Consider the following 5,588-nt stretch of genomic DNA (forward strand, 5'->3'; position numbering starts at 1 on the left):
GTAGTAAATTATACCCTGGAGATGGATATTTAAGGGGACCCTGCTGATCTTTATGCAAAGGGTCCAGAACAAAGCCTTGCACATAGCAGGAGCTTAATGAATGTGCACAGATTGTAATTGGAGCATAATAAACCCCGAGTCCTCCATCTTCAGGTCTGCTGTACTTTCTGGGAGCTCAGAGACCGAGCAAAGACTTGCTCCTAAAAATGAGAGAAAGGTAAGAGATTGTGAAAAGGAAGAGGGGCAGTATCTCGGGGAGTGTGCCATTTAATAATACATAGGTCGTTACACGGCACTTTCATTGAAATATGGGTACTAACGGTCCCGTTATGAAGGTATCTATTCTATTATAAATCAGAGTCTAAATTATTTAAAACAGCCCAATGTAACTAAGTTGGGCAAAAATCATTTGCATAAAAGTACCAGGGCTCAGAGGCTGAAGACCACACAGGAAAGAACTATTGCAATGTCCAACCTCAGAAAAAGCACAGCAGAATTAGCGCTCGAGAAAACACACTCCCTTCCACCTCTGATGCCCCTCGCCCACGGCAAGCACTTCACAGAAGGGTACGTGCAAAGATAAAGGGGCACTTTAGATGAGCTCGCCCTCTAAGCTTTGATTTCTATTTTTTAGGTTCATTTTTTACAAAGCCTCAGAGTAGAGGGCTTGGTTCCTTTTGACAGAAAAAAATAATCATTGAAAAACAGAAGGACGTTTGGTTCAGCCTTACGATGGTTTCTGTGTTAAGCTTCATAAATGAAAGTCATCTTAAAGTGGATTTACCCAGCCCTGACATCAAAGAAAGGAGGATGAAGGAGAAAAATGTATTAAAACATGCAAAAATAATCTTTCTCTAAAACCTGACATTTATTAACATAACTCAAAGAAATACATTAAAATTAATCTGCGGATTACAGCAATTGGAAATGTATGGGAAGAATACAAGAATAAAGGGGGGAAAACAAACAAAATGAAATGTTTTGACATTCTGAAGTCTCTTTTCATTTAACAACAAGTATTTTTCAAAGAACACAAGGCTCTCACAGTTTATTAACAATTCAATTTTTTACAAGCTACATTCAATTTTGATCATATACAATAATATGAAAAATCCTCTTTCGGATTACCTGCACAAAATTGCAAAGAAAAAAACATTATAAGATTATGTGACAGCCTCAAAGCTGAATTACAAACGTGTGCACCCGGCGGCAGATACAAATGAGGGAGAAAGGAATAAGCAAGTTTTCAATTTCCCCACAAGGACCTGATGTTAATTTTAATTCACTGACACGCTGCTTTGTAAAGGATTATTAAAGAAAACAAAGAACCCGATGGCTGATGATATGAAGGGCGTGGAAATTATTGCCCTGAGAGATTGTCACTCAGAAGCTGGGTGAGTTTCCCCATCGCTGGGAGCCTCAGTTTCTTATCTGTAAACTGGGAACGACCACGACGCCTGCCCGTAGGGTTAATGTGAGGATTTCGATAGATGGTGGAATTCAGGTGCTGGGCACACCTAGGGACTCCCTGAAAAATGGTGATTTTCATTGACATGAGCATGGCAAAAATTTATTCTCAAAGTGCCTGTAAAAAAGATCATCAATATGTCTAATAAATATACTTTTCTCAACTTTGTCCTTCCTTTTAATTCTGTGATGTCTACAGTGCAACCAGTAGTAAGCTCTGCTCAGAGCTTTAAGATGGAAGGCATCAGTAAATAACAACTTTTAGGGTCAGCCCCAGTGGCCTAGTGGTTACGCTTGGCACACTCTGCTTCAGTGGCCCGGGTTTGGTTCCTGGGTGTGGACCTACACCGCTCGTCTGTCAGTGGCCATGCTGTGCCAGTGGCTCACATACAAAAAGAGAAGGTTGGCAGCAGATGTTAGCTCAGGGTGAATCTTCCTCAGCAAAAAAAAAAAAAGAAAGAAAAAGAAAAACAATTTTTATTGAGCACTTGCCACGTGCCAGTTGTGGTGTATTATCTTGAACAGTCTGCACAACAACCCTACTGGGCGGGTAGTATTACTCATCTTTGTTTGCCAATGGAAAAATGGAAAACTGGAGATGGTAAGCAGTTTTCCAAATGGCTGAAAGTGGCAGAGGGGTTAAGAGTATTGACTGTGGAGCAAGGCTGCCTCAGTTTCCCCACTGAGGGTAATTAGGGTGGGTGGCTTATTAGGGTTCTCCAAAGAAACAGAACCAATAAGATATATCCTATGTTTATATCTTATATGTGTGGATAGAGGTCGGGGGGAGAGATTTCACTTTAAGGAATTGATTCATGTGATTGTGGGGACTAGAAAATGCAAAAGTTGCAGGACTGGCTGGCAGCCTGGAAATTCCAGCAGGAGCCCATGTTTCAGCCTTGAGCCAAAAGGCCGTCTGGAGGCAGGATGCCCTCCTTTTTGGGGGACTTCAGTCTTTTCTCTGAAGGCCATCACCTGATTAGATGAAGACCACCCACATTATGGAAGGTAATCTGCTTTACTCTATTGATTTAAATGTTAATCACATCTAAAAATACCTTCACAGCAGCATCTACACCAAGCACCTGGGCCTTATAGGCTAGCCAGATTCACACGTAAAATTAACCAGCACGAGTGGTAAGACTATTACCTCCCTCCTGAGGTTTGGGGAGGATCAAATGAGATAATGCAGATGCAGTACTTGGTGTGTCTTAAGCACTCAGTATCGTCTTAGGACAGAGCCTGGTATGGAGCGAGGGCCCACCAACGTCAGCTATTGTCATTAAGTGACACAGCCTTATTGGGACCTGGGTCATTGGCCTCCAGAGATCACATCAACCCCTAAACCTGAGTTGTCCATTATGGTAGCACGTGTAATGTGCCCAGTGTGACTAAAATTTACACTGAAAAACTAAAGCAGGGAAGATTTTTAAATATTGAAAAGACCCAGGTTCCAGAATACTGGATTAAGTAAGGTATGCCATCAAAAAAAGTTAATTTCACTTGCTTTTAAAACAAGGTTTTCTGGGGCTGGCCCCGTGGCCGAGTGGTTAAGTTCGCGCGCTCGGCTGCAGGCGGCCCAGTGTTTCGTTAGTTCGAATCCTGGGCGCGGACATGGCACTGCTCATCAGACCACGCTGAGGCAGCGTCCCACATGCCACAACTAGAAGGACCCACAACGAAGAATACACAACTATGTACCGGGGGGCTTTGGGGAGAAAAAGGAAAAAATAAAATCTTTAAAAAAAAAAAAACAAAAAAACAAGGTTTTCTTAAATGTGGCTACGAAAAAGTGTAAATTACACGTGGCCTGCATTCTGTTATTAATGGGCAATGCTACTCTAACCATTGTGCTTTCCTGCAACACACAGGCCTCTCCTGTGTACACAGGCCTGCACAGGACGGGCTACGCAGGACAGACACTGCATTGATGCATCTTAATTTCAGCAAGGCTGCCCAAATTCTTTCCAGAAAAATCTTAACAATGGCGTCAACCACAGAGGAAAAAAGTAAATTGGACTTTATTTCAATTAAGACCTTTTGCTCATTAAAAGATGCTGTTAAGAGAGCGAAAAGGCAAACCACAGATTTGGAAAAGATATTTGCACTTCATATTGAAGAATATTATCGAGGAATATTCATAAAGAATATTATTATATGGTTATTTATCCAAGATATTACAGCAAATTCCTGCAAATCAATAAGAAAGAGAAATACAACTTAATAGAAAAATGTTTGAAAGATTTGAATAAGCATTTAAAAAATGGGGTGTCCAAATGACCGATAAACACATAAAACGCTAATTTAAAGATAATGGCTGAAATGAAAGTGACAAAAAGTACCGAATGCTTAAGGTGTGGAGCTGGAATTCTCATATACCGTAAGTGGAGTAGAAATTGGTACAACCACGCTGAGGGTTTTTTTCCCTTACCTGTGTTCTCTAATTTTCCTACCAAGAGCAAGCGTGCTCCGCTCTTCCTCTCCAAAAAAGCATAAAATTGATCTTGAACTTAAAAAGCCAGCATTTCAAAATGTATAAAATAATGAGGCAGAGAGAGGGAGCCCAGGGCCCTGCCATGCGGGGAGGGATCGTCAGCAGTTAATTGAGCTTCGGGGGACCCAGAGCAGGACCGCAGACGTGGGGAGACTCACAAATGACAGAAGGCGGCGCCTGATCTTTTCAAAGCGGACCCCGTGGGCTCCTCGCAAACTGCTGGGCTTGCTTCGAGGCCGGCGGCGGGGCAAGGGGGGCCCTGCTACGGGCTCTGGAAAAGCAGGCAGGAATCTGCTGGGGTGGGGGGGGGTTGGTTGCTTTCTCATGAAATCATAAAATAATTTTCTTTGGAAAAAATATGTCTGTAACAAATGGCCCACAGAATTAGACCAGATCACTGAAAACTGGGAAATTTGCAAAGCTTGGCTCAGGCCTTTGATAGCACGCTGTGCCCTAAACCTAAGAGGGAAGCGTGCTTCTTGCGAGGCAGCTGGTTTTGAAGTTCCAGGCGTGCTGAGCAGGGCAGGAGGCCCCGCCACGGCTCTTGATCAGGGAAATGGAGAGACGATTGTCGATTGTCGTTAACACGAAACTCGGGGCCCTGGGAGCAGCTTTCTGTCTGCCTGCCTCCCAGCTGCTTCCACGATTCTGCTCTCACGGACTTTGATCCTGGGGGCCACAGACCCTAACACGTTCACGGAGGGAATTCAAGGGGTCTGTGAACTTGGATGGGGAAAAAGATATGTATTTATGTTCACTAACTTCGAAATTGAGCACTTTAGTTTGGAAAGTAGGCAACAAATCATAGCAATATTATCGGTCCCTATTGTCGTGAATAGAAATCACAGATATTTTCATATCATTTTATAGTTGTTGCACATATGCTGCAATAAAGTCGACGCTCATCTGGACTTGGAACTTGGTTAGTAAATCCACTGCTAGAACAAACTTAAGGAGTTAAGAAGCATGCGTATTACTCCATCACAATTAAAAATATATATATTTTGAAAGTAGTATTTCTATGTAACTGTAATTGTATGTATTGTAAGCATTTAAAGGTATTATCCTGAGGTGGCCACAGGCTTCATCAGGCTGCCGAGGGGTCCCTGCATGACAGAGGTTAAGGACTTCTATTAGGACAAGAAGAGGCACCCCATCTTAAGGCCCGGGAACCCAGAGAGGTCCAGAAGGACAAAGAGCCCCGAAGGGCACCGCTCCCAGCCACACCAGGAAGCACAAGCCAGGGAGCCCCGAGGGAAGCGCCCGCCCTTAGGGGATCTGTGGTCATTTTCTGAAACTCTGGCTTTGACGCGCGTCAGACCCTGTTCAATCCTGGCTTCATCACTCACCTTAGGCAACTTGCCAGATCACAGGGAAACTCAGTTTCTCCATCTGTAAAATGGTCACGATGATGTTGGCCTTAACATTTTGTTAAAGTTAAATATTTATTCATAAATCTAATGTTGAACAGAGCAAGTTATAGAATGATAGGTATTCCATTTATGGAAAATGTTAACTGGTGCAAAACAATATTATATAATGTTTATAGATAAAGACTTACGTAGGAAAATAGAAAATCATGCATAAGAATGATAAGCACTAAATTCAATTTCCTAGTTCTTACATC

This window comes from Equus przewalskii, chromosome 11 (assembly GCF_037783145.1).
Source record: "Equus przewalskii isolate Varuska chromosome 11, EquPr2, whole genome shotgun sequence".
Lineage (NCBI taxonomy): Eukaryota > Metazoa > Chordata > Mammalia > Perissodactyla > Equidae > Equus > Equus przewalskii.